The sequence below is a fragment of the Vanessa tameamea genome, chromosome 3 (assembly GCF_037043105.1).
Source record: "Vanessa tameamea isolate UH-Manoa-2023 chromosome 3, ilVanTame1 primary haplotype, whole genome shotgun sequence".
Taxonomy (NCBI): domain Eukaryota; kingdom Metazoa; phylum Arthropoda; class Insecta; order Lepidoptera; family Nymphalidae; genus Vanessa; species Vanessa tameamea.
In genome coordinates, this window is record NC_087311.1 from 1703907 (window position 1) to 1718359 (window position 14453).

The window sequence follows — 14453 nt, forward strand, 5'->3', positions numbered from 1 at the left end:
TATTCATATTACGGTCATAGGAAAACAAGCTTTAATCTATTGACCATAGATGTCAAATTAATGCGTTTCAGAGACTCGATAACAATGTTTTGATCGCGATCAGTTCGATTATGAATGGATTGCAGTTTTTACAATACATTGATATAAAATTGCTGAATGTAACTTAATTCTTTATTTTATTTTCTAAATCTTAGTTTACACAAGTACCGTGATTTTGTCCGAGGTTTAAATAGTTTTTAATATAGGACGGAAAGCTACTTTTTTGGAGTAGTAACTATTTAGAGTCAAATAATTTATTGTATTTTTATTGCCACGGTTAACCTCTCAAAAAGTATTGATTCCATAGAAATCTACTTCAATGGATTTTTGGTAGAGTAACGTAGAGCTTTATTATCTGGCTTTGGCTTAAGTTATATATTGAAAAATTTGAATTGTATAAAGATTAAAATAATATAAAGTAATAAAAATATCTGACACTTCTAGTGCGAGTTGAGCAGTGTTGTCGGTATTACTAAGTCGATACAATCTCAGAACGAATATTACAATGGAAGAGACGCGTAGTCTATATAATAATTCAATATTATTATATTCGAAAAAAAAAACTAAGTCTTACATTTTTTTTCTATTTCGTATAAAGTTATTGTCCTTAATAATAAAATTTTTAGTTAAATAAAATAGTGTTAAATGTCTATATCATATTATCACTTTACTGTACCTAAATTATAAATAACTACAAAAAATTCCACTGTGTGTCTTTCGTTGTTTCGTCTTCAGTCTGAATATTTTTTTTCGTTTACTTTATTAAGTGCAGCTACCACAAATTTTGTTTGTGTAAATTCTATATTAAACATTTTGATATTGACTTGAAAACAAAATGTTAATTTACTAAATGTGATTAAAAATGTAATAAATACCTCGAGAAACAAAATTTACCATAATCATTAACATTAAATATTTTCGTAAAAAATATTAAAAATATACGATAAATTCCAATAGCACATCTAGTAAGAAATTTATACAAAGTACATAATTATATGGATGACAGACGGCTTGCTCATTTGGCGAAGGTTCCGAAAGAACTCGTAAAATCACTTTTTGATTCAGAACCGGTTCGCTTCTACAGATGCACGGTCACAGATTGTTCGAGTGTTCAAAAATGGAAGGGAAAATTTTACCAATTACGCTTTCGAACTTTTCGACGTTGTACTTTGTAATTTTATTAACAGAAACGAACCATTTTATAGCTAGCACCCTAGTAAATAAACCCTAGTAAATCGAACCTGATAATTCTTTCTATGTAATTACATAATAGCATCTTATCTGTAACTTGCTGGTAGGGTAGGTACTTCTTATTAAAAGTGTACTGGTACCCTACCGCCTATCCATCATATGTTCTACCGCTAAACAACACTATTGTCGTCTTGTGTGGAACTTAATTATAGGCAAAAACAACATATATAACTTCCTAGTTACAAAGGTGGGTTAGTCGGCGTTGTACGCCATGGAAAATATTGCTTTCAGCGCTTGTGTCTATGGACGGTGGTGACCACTTGCCGCCTTAATATTTAAATAAAAAAATCATCGATATCTTTTTGATTCGACATCTTCGCAGTTTTAAATTTAAGCAGTTTAACATACATGTTAATTTTCATAAATAATGCTTGTATTATTGAGAGAAATTGCTTCTGATTTCGATCGGAAAACTATACGATGATATTTTTTATAAGCCAGGGTTTATGATATGGCCTCATGATATGCCAACAAGATTAAATAAATGGTTCCTAAACATTAGTAAAACATTTTGTTAATTTATAATTTTTCTCAAGACCTCTCAAGATTCTCTCTTATCTAATTTTAATTTTATATTTGACTGAAAAAAATTAAAAACCATTACAAAACAAAATTATGTTCTATTACAAAAATAACAATAAACGTCGTTTCAATGTAATTAAATAGAAGTATAATTTTCTTTCAAGCTATAATGTCTATAATAAAAATTGCGAATATTGAAACTTACCTTTTATAACGGTTATAAACGTAACTTATAATTTATCCTTTAATTATAATGTAGTAATGTTATAATTTAATTAAATACGAAAAGCTATTAATTCTGCTCCGCTTTGAAACAATTATTAATTTTATACCAATTATTTATACTTCATATCAGCGTGAAATTGTAACAAAAAAAGAAAAAAACGGATATGTACATATATTATATTAGCTATGCGTCCTGTCTTCCTCTGGGTAAAATTCATTCAAAGTTAATATTTCCTGTTTCCAAAAAAAAAAAATGTTTGTGAGCGTCTACGTCGCAAAATTAGTGAAATTAGTGAGATTGTGTTTCTCGGATTTGGTATTTGTATAGTTCTAATGACATCAGGTGATGTTTATCTGACGAAGAAAAACATTTTTTTTTGAGCCGATCGGGGTTTATATTTAGGGATCCGAGGTCTTATATAAGTAAGCCGCTAGAAAAATAAGATAGCTTATGGAACCTGGTATTAAATCTAAGCAAAAATACTTTATATTGTAACACACAATAACTGACATAATTTTTTACATAGAATCCGTAAAAAATGGCCCACAAGCTACCAAAATTAGACGTTGAAAGAATTGTAGAAATATCTGTAAATATCTTGCTAAAATATACGTTTTCATATACGACTCATATTAATTTTACAATTAGTATAGTACTTAAATGTTCCATCTAAACTTTAACTACACTCATTCATTTACATTTAAATCGAACATATGACTCACACAATTTTGTAATTTTAGTGAGCTAACTGGACTGAACAAAGGCTTAATGATATTGAAGGATTTTTATTTCAAAGTAAATTTAAATTGCGTGACATAAGGTTAAAAATTAAAATTGAACGAATTACCCTGTCAGAAAAGGTATTACAATGTATGTTAACAAACATTTTATGTTGGATTAAATGAAAATTATTTTGTTTACGTACGTCGTATTTTCATAGGACTTTACATTTATACGGTTTTGTTTTGTAGTTTTAAAGTTGCAGACACTATTTATCCAAATGATTGATCAAAAACTGGTTCAATTTTAATAGGCTGTTTGACTGGTTTTTAAAATCCATTTTATCTTATTTAGTACAGGTTAAGGAACCCAGTAAAAGTTTGTTTTTTAAATTCTAGTACATATTTGCTGAAAAATATCAAATTAAAAATTCCATATTTAAATAGCGCGCGAAAACGCTACTTTGACAATATGGCGCTGCAATGGGATCGGTGACATCTTGCCTGTATTGTAATCTATGGCACATATAATCCACATAAAGTAGGCAAACGAGGTTAACAAGCAAGTGACGTCATCATAAGTCCGACCAATCTGGAGCGTTTCGTGTCACGTGACAAACGCTTAAAAAATGCATTTTTATTTATAGTATTTTGAATAAATTAATTATTATTTTCAACTTTCGTTAATAAATAACCATTTTTAAACTCATCATATATACTGATAACAATAATTGACATTTTATTTTTCGCATTGTCAAATAGCCTATTGTACTGTGTATTAACCTCCTTATACCAGATGCTTATGATAATAAAACCAAGACAAACAAAGAAATAACGTAGGCTCAACATATCCGTCCTATGAAGGAGTCGAAAAATTTGAAGGCCGTTTTTTTCACACTACGACTGATGTTTGACTATTAAAGGTTTCAATGGAAGCCTAATATGCGAGTTTGAAGGTTAAGAGTCCATTATTATTATTACTAAGCATTTGTTCGGCGTTCTAAACTCCAAGAGAAACGTCTGTTTACAGAAGTTGTGACAAAATCAAATATAAATCAAATAATACTTTATTCAAGTAGGCTTTTGCAAGTTCTTTTGAATCTTCAACACATCACTGGTTCGGAATGTAGATTCTTCTACGAAGAATGTACAAGAAACTTAGTTAGTCTTTTCCACCTTTTCAAGTATTGAATGAGCTCAAATAGTAACTCCAAGCTATTCATCAACATGTGTATAATCTTCTGGTGTGTGTCTAGCCTTACTTTCTTTTTCAAACGTTTTAATTGTATCAGTTGGCAAAGGAAAAAACCATTTGACATTTGAAGTTTTTAAAGTCACAAGCTGGTACCGTGTAGAATAGATTTGCGGTTTTCTTACTCCTAGGCGAAAACTTGGATTTATATTTAAGGTCGTTCAATTGTTGAGAACTGGTGTATTAACTTTTTTAGTTTTACAAAATTATCATTATTCTGGGCTATATGTATTTCGGTGCCAGTTGCCGTTTAACTCAGAGAAGTTGGCTATTCCTAGTCATATTTCATGGACAACCGGAGTTTAGGCACAGGATTAAAGTTTTTACTAACTTCGAAGCACTGGAGTGTAGAGAAACTGAGAAATTTTCGATACTAAAACTTGTAATTATCCTAACCTGGGGTTTGAACTAAAGACCTCGAGATCTGCAGCGCGACGCAGGTCAAATGTTTTGTACTACGTAACCTAGCATGATGTCGAAGTAATATCAATGAATTTTCTCTTTTTGTATACTAACTAAACAATCTTTAAATTTAATTTATTATTTATATTATATTTAAATCCTTGTTTATAGTGAACTGATTCAATATTAATATTTATAATATATTCCATGTACTGACATGGGCCTATAATTATGTGTAATATGCTTAAACGTAATATTTATTTAAGGATGATCATCGATGATTCAAAGCACATTGAGGAAAGATAAGCCAAAAACACACATCAATATTCTATATATAAATATTTGCTACGAGTTTATTCTATTTGTCAGGATAATGTCTGTTTGGATAGGAACCGCTTTCAAATAAGTCTAATTCTATAATATTGTTGTGTTTTGTACTAAGGGATTTTTCTGAGGCTCCGTGATTATTATCATATAGAAATTTGGGTACTAGTCGTCTTTATAACGTCAACGTAAAAAAATGAATTAAGTATAATAAATAATAATTCTTTCCGATTATTCCGATCATTATTATTGATGCTTAGGAAATTAATTGGACATTATATTGAGCAAAATAATGTATGTGTATGTGCAAGCATACTCGACGACTATTCTTAAATTCATTACGTTCCAATTTCCATGGAATAGCAATTGAAAATGACAGGAGAGAGAGCTTCAGGACTAATGGCTTCAGGTGATTTCCGAATAATAAAGACCAACTGCTTGTGACAATTTCTTTGTAGAAAAAGATACTTTATGGTCCTAGCTTGGGACTCGAATTTGAGAACTCATAACCATCCGCCTCACATGCTAACCAATGTCACTAGTCACGCAACATCTGGTCTTACGGTTGATAGAGTGTAATTTAAAACAAATTACCCATGAAAATGTAAATGAATACGTGATGGAATTTTACGTCAAATTTTAGTCAACGTGTTGAAACTTTGCAAATGAATGTAATTTGGATAACAAAAAGACAATAAATTATTTAGTTAACAATACCTATGTGTAAAGTACTCTTGATTTTGGTCTTGTTTAGTTTGGTTTATTGAACACTAAGAAATCGTTTCTTTGAGTTTTTCTTTGCTATAAGTAACAGTTGTCGCCCGCGGCTTCAGTCGAGTTTTAGGGATTGGGCTTTTCCTGAAGTTTAAGCTCATATAATACCAAATTTCATTAAATTCGGTTTTGATTTGGCCTTGACAGGGCAACAGACAATCAGACAGACTTACTTTTGCATTAATATTACATGTATTGGTTTATTTTATCTGTCTGCTAATTGAATTATTGTTATGTGAATACTCAACGACATTTTAATGTATGCCATTTTTAACCAACTTCAAAAAGGAGGAGGTTATCAATTCGACTGTTTTTTTTTATATTTGTTACCTCAAAACTTTCGACTAAACCGATTTTGATAGTAGAACCGGTTTATGTCGTTTCAAGGTCGCAGATATTGTCTGTTGTATTATTTTTGCTAGGTATGTTGATGTGTTTTCTTTTGTGTTTTGTGTTGTTTCTGTTGCTGATACCGACTCCAAGACTAACAATAATTGTAGCTACATTATTTATTATCGTAAATCGACTTTTAAGTAGTCTAATATTTTTAATTTCATTTTACTTAGGAGAATTCTAACAAATATTTTGATCATTGTTTGTTATTCATAGATATGTGTTAAGTTAGATTTAAAGTGGGTAGATCCCCACCTACCTTTTTGCGTGGTAAATTCATAAATCGTACCTACATATTGATGAGTAGAAAAAGTAAATTGATTATTAAGTTGTAGAAGAATACGCAATTTTTTTTACTTTTTAGTGCATATTAATTTGTTTCGGATCAATGATTTTTTGAAGTTGATTTTTTTTTAAATTAAAATTTCGAGTAGAATTTCGCTATTGATAACATAAAATGTTACGGAAAGCTCATCATGCGTGCTCTAAAGATCGGATTACATCTTGCGGAAATAAAAGATTAGCTGGTATTTAAACTTACTTACAAGGGTACTAAAGGGATTCGAGCAGCGTTTTAAGCCATATGTATAATATATTATTTGTTAATGTTCCTCCCAAGATATGACATATAAGTAGTATAATATTTAAACCATGACCGGGATACATAAGTTGTTCGAAATTTAAATTAAGAAAAAAATTTAATAACATCATAAGGACTTGATTTTTAACAACGATGGTTAATACTTCGACGAAGAGAACATCCATATTTACCAACTTAGAGATGATAGACGCAATGTTTAATTGTACTGGTCATATATGTTTATCTTCAGTAGTATTTTTTTATGACTAGTTGCAACATACTCCAATGCTGTCATTGTAGTATGTTGTAACATTATTCAAGACTGTTCTTGAATAATGTTATATAAAGAGTAATTCTATTTATTGAGCTGTATAATAGTACTAATACAAATTCTAGATTCAAATATCTTACCGTAAAAAGACGTGTTGACATCTATACTAATATATAAAGCGGAAGAGTTTGTTTGTTTGTTTGTTTGTTTAAACGCGCTAATCTCAGGAACTACTGGTCCGATTTGAAAAATTCTTTTTTTGTTGAATAGTCCAATTATAGAGGAAGGCTTTAGGCTATATAACATTACGCTGCGACCAATAGGAGCGCAGCGACAGTGAGAAATGTTGCAAAAACGGGGAAAATTATTCACATTTATGGACTTTCGATGCGTGCGCAGCATAAACGTTTTAAGTTACTCAAAAAATGTGTATGAAAGATATATTCCTCTTTTAATAATAAAAAAAAGTCCGTGACACTATATGTCTATTTGTTAAGAGTGTGCTAGCAGGCGGGGCGCGGCGGCGGATGAGGGGGAGGCGGGTCAGCCCCGCCGCCGCGCTCGCCACTCTCACCCGCGGGTGTAGTTCTGCGAAGTAGCAATGCACATAACGACTTAAAAAAATTAACATTCTTAATAGTTAAATTATTTATCAAAATTAGGTTTTGTTATCAGCTTATTTGCTCATTATTTTTTATCGTTTAAAATCGGTTACATTTAAATCATAATCTGCTGTAGTTTTAACTTACGATATAAGATAAAATTTCAATGAACATTCCTTCGTACTTTGCAAGTAAACAATTCAAACGTTTCACGGTATAAATAAGGTATAAAAATTACATTACACACGTAAAAAAGTTCAAAATGGCGAGCGATACTTTCACCGATGCAGATTAATCATCACTGAGAAAATAAATTATGCAAATAAGCAAATAGGTGAATATCGTTTAAAATGACTACACAAATAAATTAGTAGTTCAATATTTCAAGTAATTTCTATTACGTTCAAGCATATTCAACACGGTTGTACTATAATCACCTTATGAAATAATAACACCAAAGGAGAAACAATCTAAACTTCTTATTGTTCGGTTTGTTTATCTTATTACGTTTAAGTTAATATTGTTTGTTTTCAACCGACTTCAAAAAGGAGGAGGTTATCAATTCGTCTGTATTTTTTTTTATATGTCTGTTACCTCATAACTTTTCACTGGATTTTGATAATTTTTTTTTGTTTGAAAGGTAGTGCTTCCCGTGGGGCCCCATTTTAATTTTATCCTGTTACGATGATGGTATCCTTATGAAAACGATATAAGTCTTAAATGTGCATTATGTATGTGCGCGATAAATAGGTGAATAACTCAAAATTGTGCCAACCAATTTTAATGATTCTTTTTTTATTATAAAGGATATACTTCAAGGGTACTATGGTGAAAGTTTGGTAAGATTCTGAGCATAGGATCCATGACAAAATAACGGTACGGAAGGGAACGGAACAATTCTAAGGAGCACGTTAGCAATACTCGGCCGAATCTTTTAGAAACAAAAATTTTGACAAAAAAAAACCGATTTCAAAAGAGAAAAAAAAAAATATGCTCTAAAAAGTAAAAAATAATTGCTTATTATTCTACAACTTAATAATCAAGTAACTTATTCTACTTACCAATATGTAGGTACGTTCTGTGTTTCCACGCAAGGAGATAAGTATGTACCTACCCACTTTAAATCTAACTTAACACAAACCTATGAATAACAAACAATGATCACAAAATTTTTAGATTTATACTATGTAAAATGAAATTAAAAATATTTAGACTATTTAAAAGTCAGCAAAGTTATTACGATAATATATTATAGTTAAAATTATTGTTATTTTTGGAGGCGGTGTCAGCCAAGGTAGGTTTGTAAATATATGATATACTCCAAATTTGTAAATCTGGTCTATCGATAAATACACTTCTTCTTGATGTTTTTTTAAACCCTATACGTACATAGTGGTCCTATATAATGACAGAAAATTGGAATCAAAATTGAGTGTTTAAGCAAACATGTCTACCGTCAGGTATTACAATTCATGAACTTTTCTCCTAATCCAAGACAAAGAAAAGTCATTCAGATTTACTATTACATTTCCTGTTGAATGTTTTGTTTGTTTTGGCAGAGTATGAATTTTGTTTGTGATTTATTTATTTACAATTGACTTTTTCTTTTGTCTTACATCCAGATGTCGATACACCTGCATCGAATTGTTAACAAAAAAAATATTCGCAATCGTACACTATTGTACAATATTTCTTTTATGTTTAAGAAAAGGGTTGTCATAATTGACCGTATAACAATAAGCAATAAAAACACAGATGTTGGTAATTTATTTAGACAAACTTTACCGGTAATTTTAAGAGGAACTAGAGCAGACATTGTAAGGTCTTGCCTTAAAAGTTCACCGTTATGGAAATTTGTCCATACCTTAAAACTATCTACGAATATGAGAGCACATTTGGGGGGAGGAAGTACAAATTTTCCTTCAAAGTTACTTTTAATAGGAGATGGAAAAATACCTCATTCTGAAAATAAAATTGAAATTGATCGCGATTTAGGAGAAAAAGTGACTAGCATAGAGGATTTAATATCAAAAGTTTACCCTAATATCGTCGAAATAGAAAATAAAGATTACCAATGGATGTGTCAAAGGGCAATATTGGCGGCGAGAAATAGTAGCGTTGACGAAATTAACGACCTAATTTTAACCAAACTTCCAGGCGATATAACTACCTACACATCTATTGATAATGTAATGGATCAAGAAGATGCTGTCCATTACTCACAAGAGTTTCTCAATTCTTTAAACCCGAGCGGCCTTCCACCACATTCCCTGAAGTTAAAAATAGGTGCTGCGATAATTTTACTCAGAAATCTTAAACCACCAAATTTATGTAACGGGACCCGCCTTCAAGTAAAATTCCTTCGCAATAACGTGATCGTTGCAACAGTTTTGACTGGTCCGGCAGTTGGTCAAACAGTGCTTATACCTCGCATCGCAATGATTCCAAATGATTTACCTTTTAATTTTAAAAGAATTCAATTTCCCATTAAGTTATCTTTTGCCGTAACCATTAATAAATCACAGGGCCAAACATTTAAACACGTAGGAATCGATTTACGTCAAGACTGCTTTTCACACGGCCAACTATATGTCGCGTTGTCAAGATCGGGTTGCGGGCAAAATCAGTATGTTCTTCTACCACAAGAAAATAAAACTAAAAATATAATCTACGCTAAAGTACTGTAAAACATATTATTAAATCTTATTGACGATTATAATAACAAAAACCAACGTGAGCAATCAAACGATAATCATGATAGTGTTTCCGACAACTACGCGAACGAAGTCGCGGGCACAGCTAGTAAGGAATAAAATTGCAATCTCAATAACATATATCCATGTCTTACCATAATTTTATATGAAAAATCAAGTGATTGTTATAGAACGAGTTCATTTCAAATGAACGTCTGAATTTTTGTAAATGTTATATAATTGATAATATTTTTTTTTATTTGATATAGGCTGCAAATGAGCAGGAGTCTTATCTGATGGAAAGTGACAACACGTGGGGGGGGGGGGATTTGCAGGTGCGTTGCCAGCCTTTGAAGAAATGTGTACGTTATTTTCTTAAGAGAACCTAAGTCTTATCGATGATAAATAAATATCTATATAATATATATTATCGTACTTACATGTTTTTACTACCAGGAAGCATCAACATTTTAGGTTAATGGTAATTATTGTCATTATAAGTACTGGTACTGATGTAAGAACATAAATGACAGCTAATTAAATAGTTTCAACTTCAGTTTAGTTAACAATGATCGATGTTGTATTTATTTGAAGTTTGTTAACCTTAACAATGGTATTTTGTATAACAATGATAAAATATGTTGACGATGTTTTAAAATGTATGACTGTGGAATATAGCATGTAGCCAGAAATGTAGTAGGGCATGTAGCATGTAACAGATATTTTACAAATTTCATGTTTTTCAGCGTATCATCCTCACGAGCCACCGACGAAGTGTGAAGAGCCAGTCTCAGTGATTACGTTGGCTTGAATGTGTTAAGTTTTAATTAAATCTATAAATATAATTTTAGTAAATCAATTCAAGTTAAATAAATTTTGTCATATTAGTACTTATATGTATGTAAAAAAAAAGTTTTTATTTTTAAATAAACTTTCCTTTTGAGGAGAATGTTTTTTAGCTAATTTCATCAAGCTGCTCCATTGCGATGTGATGGATTCACATGCTGTAGATTTTTATTCGACACATAAAAATTACGTCACGATATTTTCTTTCGAACACAAGAAACTTATGTTGCTTATCAGGGTTTGAACAACAATATTAAGCACCGGTTAAGATTTTCCTGTTCTTACCACTGGGGCATATCGATATTTAATATATATTTTTAAAATATATTTTTAAGTAAAACATATGTGAAATTCCTGTTTAAAAATGTGGTATAAAATTTTAATCGTTCATGTGCAAAGTCGCGCCGCGTAATAAGTGTTACATATAACGGAACGTATCCTTAATGCTTGACCGGTTTTAAAATATTGCCGCGTCTATGCATTCCAACCCATATAAAAAATAACTCATTTCTCGGAATATTTTTTTCATTATTTTCATATTTCGATGTATGCAAAAAACTGTTTTATCATGTTTAAATAAAGGTTATATTGGGTCGCATGTTTGTCGAATATAAGTGAACATTTGAACATGCTGTTTTACGTTAACTATTTCTCACGTTGAAGCAAATTGTTTGAGCGAGACGTGATATCCGCGAGGGAATTCCGTACACAACACAGCGATTATTGTATTAATACATATTCTCACATAAATAACGTGCTCAAAGCAAATTATTTACATAAGCTGAAAACCTTGAGTCGTTTTGTTTTATCTTAAATTTACTTAAAAACATTTTTTTTTCTCATGTCAAATGTATTGTCATTTATTAAAAGTGTAACTGTGCACTGCCTCGTGTACTGCTACTAGACCATACTGGCTAGATATAAGCCCACAGATCCCGAGATCCTGAGTTCAAATCCAGGCCGGACCAATAAAAAAATATTATGTTTTTCTTTAAAAAATTCTCAGTATCAGCCCAGTCTTGAAGTAAAAAGTGTGTACACACCCGTGCCTCGGAAAGCACATAATGCATTAGGCATTTAAGTATATTACATGTATAATTTTTGATCAATGATTAAGAGTATCAACTGAGTTCTTTCTCGGTGGAAATTACGCTAAAGACCTTGTAAAATAACGATTTAAAATTATTTGTAAGAGCTGATATGAATGAAGTATATTTTGATTTTGTTTTATCAATGTATGCGCAAAATGTGCGTTACATAAAAAAAAATCCAAATGTCAAGTTCGTTAGTCCTAAAGGAGGAAATATTTACCCACTCAAATTCCTAATTATCTAACTTTGTCCCTTTGGGAGTTTAATACGTTAAAATCTGTTTTAAGACATTAGGAACATATGAGTTTAATCATGAGAGGTCCAAGGCCTTTTGTTTGTTTGTTATCTTTCAATAGTGCGTTCAATGAGTGACTGAAATTCCGCTAATATGAATATTCTACCGTCAAACAGCAATATTTAGTAATGATGTGATCCAGTTTGAAGGGCATGTAAGCTACTGTAATTACGAGTACAAGAGACATAACATACTAATATTTGCTTAACTAGAATAGGAACTATCAAAAGATTGGTGAAGCGTGGTCGCCATACCATTAGCTGGCCCATTTGCACGTCCGTCCACCTATACCATAAACAATCTTAATTGTAAAGAAATCCCCTGTTGATAGAGTTTAATAAGTTCAAATCTTGTTGAATTTGCGCAATAGCCTTAAACGTAAGTGAGGGCCGCAGGAAGTTGTTGATGTTATTTTATTCAAACGGAATCACTTTTTCGTTTGACAATACCTAAATAATATACGAGTGTTCAAAAGTATTTTGGGAAAAACGGAATACGATACAGTTCGTCGAAAAGCGTTAGCGATCCTACAAAAACGATTCTCAGTATCGCATAAAGGACAATATTAAATTTTTCGTTTCAAACATGAATCTTTTATATAGTGTATATATAATATGAAAAGATGAAATTCAAAGCGCATTTCAAAACTATATTCGGTCCAAGGGAAGAAGATATAAAAGCGAAATACCATTCACTGATTAATCACGAAATCTCAGCATCTATAACACCTATTGACTTTAAATTTAGCAGGTAGGTTTCTTATAGGGTGTAGACATTCGCTAGGAAAGGACTTTACGCAACCCCACTCCTAAGGGAGTAAAACGGGGGTTGGAAGTTTGTACGAAAGTCCTATGTTTTTGAACTAAGAGACATGAATTTGAATTTGAAAAAGTATTCTCTACAGTTGGTGTGGAATTCTACTAATAATGTATCTTTAGAAATCAACTCCCTTTTGGGGTTAAAACAGAGGATTATATATTACGATAGTTAGTTGTTACGTCTTAACCGATCGTCATGAAATTTGGAACGTTGTCTCGGGTATCGAAAAGGAAGCAGCTAACACCCCGCCCCCTACCTTCCAACACGCGATCAAAGCGGGCAGAAACTAGTACGCTATAAATGATTGAAGTTTATGGAAGTGAAATACTGGACGGAGTAACCCGTTTGGTGCAAGCCGAAAAGAAATATTGACACATTGAACTTAGCCCGGTTTTTCTTTACTTGAAATATAGCTTGACTTGTTAATTTATACTTTAAAGTTTGATTTGGTATGATCGAGTTTCATATATAAGACCAGTGAAATATAATCAACAAGAATATACATTACGACCTTATTTGTAAATGATATTAAATCAAATTTACTTTATTCAAGTAGGCTTTTACAAACACTTTTGAATCGTCATTTAACAAACTATATTAAGTGAAGCTACCACCAGTTCGGAATGTAGATTCTTCCGAGAAGAAACGGCAAGAAACTCAGTAGTTATTCTTTTTCAACATTTAAAAATACAGTAATGTTAGTTAAATACAATTATATATGTATATAATATATTCTGCCTGGAAGTCAACAATAAGAATTCTTAATTATATTCAAGCTTCAAGTGAAAACCAAGTCAATGCAGTTCACGTCATTATGCCAACGCGAAAATATGAAAACGAAATTGGAAATTTAAATTTAAATAGTTTTCATTAAATATTTTTATTAGTTATTTGATTGATTCTTAGAATGTGGTACTTATATAAAAACCCGGACGCTACACGGACGCTTTCCATAGTAGGACAAATCCGTGGGAAAATCTGTGTGATGGTGCCATTGTCACGTGGATTACATTTTTTACCCGCTATCAAATGTGCTATTTTTATCGTAACTATTAAAATATTCTTTTTTTAAATGACCTAACAAAGGAGGACGTTTACAAGTCGTTTGTATTTTTTTTTTATATTCGTTATTTCAAAACTGCGTCACTTATGAACTGAATTGGACAATTATTTATCGTTGTTTTGTAGTACACTTCATGTTTGGTCCCATTTAAATATCAAATAATCATTTTAAGTCGGTTTGTTTTGTTTAAATTTTAAGTGGTAACGATAAATTTTTTGTTTCGGGTAGGAATGAAAAAATAAGCAACATAAATTTTGTATATCTCTTGCAAATTATTTTATATTTAATAGT

General features: G+C 31.2%; 2 protein-coding genes across 2 annotated transcripts in view; one reads left to right on the forward strand and one right to left on the reverse strand.

The window, feature by feature from the left end:
• LOC113397205 (proton-coupled amino acid transporter-like protein pathetic) overlaps positions 1–14453 on the reverse strand; it is a 66738-nt gene that overhangs the window by 13825 nt on the left and 38460 nt on the right. The window lies entirely within an intron of this gene.
• LOC113395457 (proton-coupled amino acid transporter-like protein CG1139) overlaps positions 1–14453 on the forward strand; it is a 225368-nt gene that overhangs the window by 4273 nt on the left and 206642 nt on the right. The window lies entirely within an intron of this gene.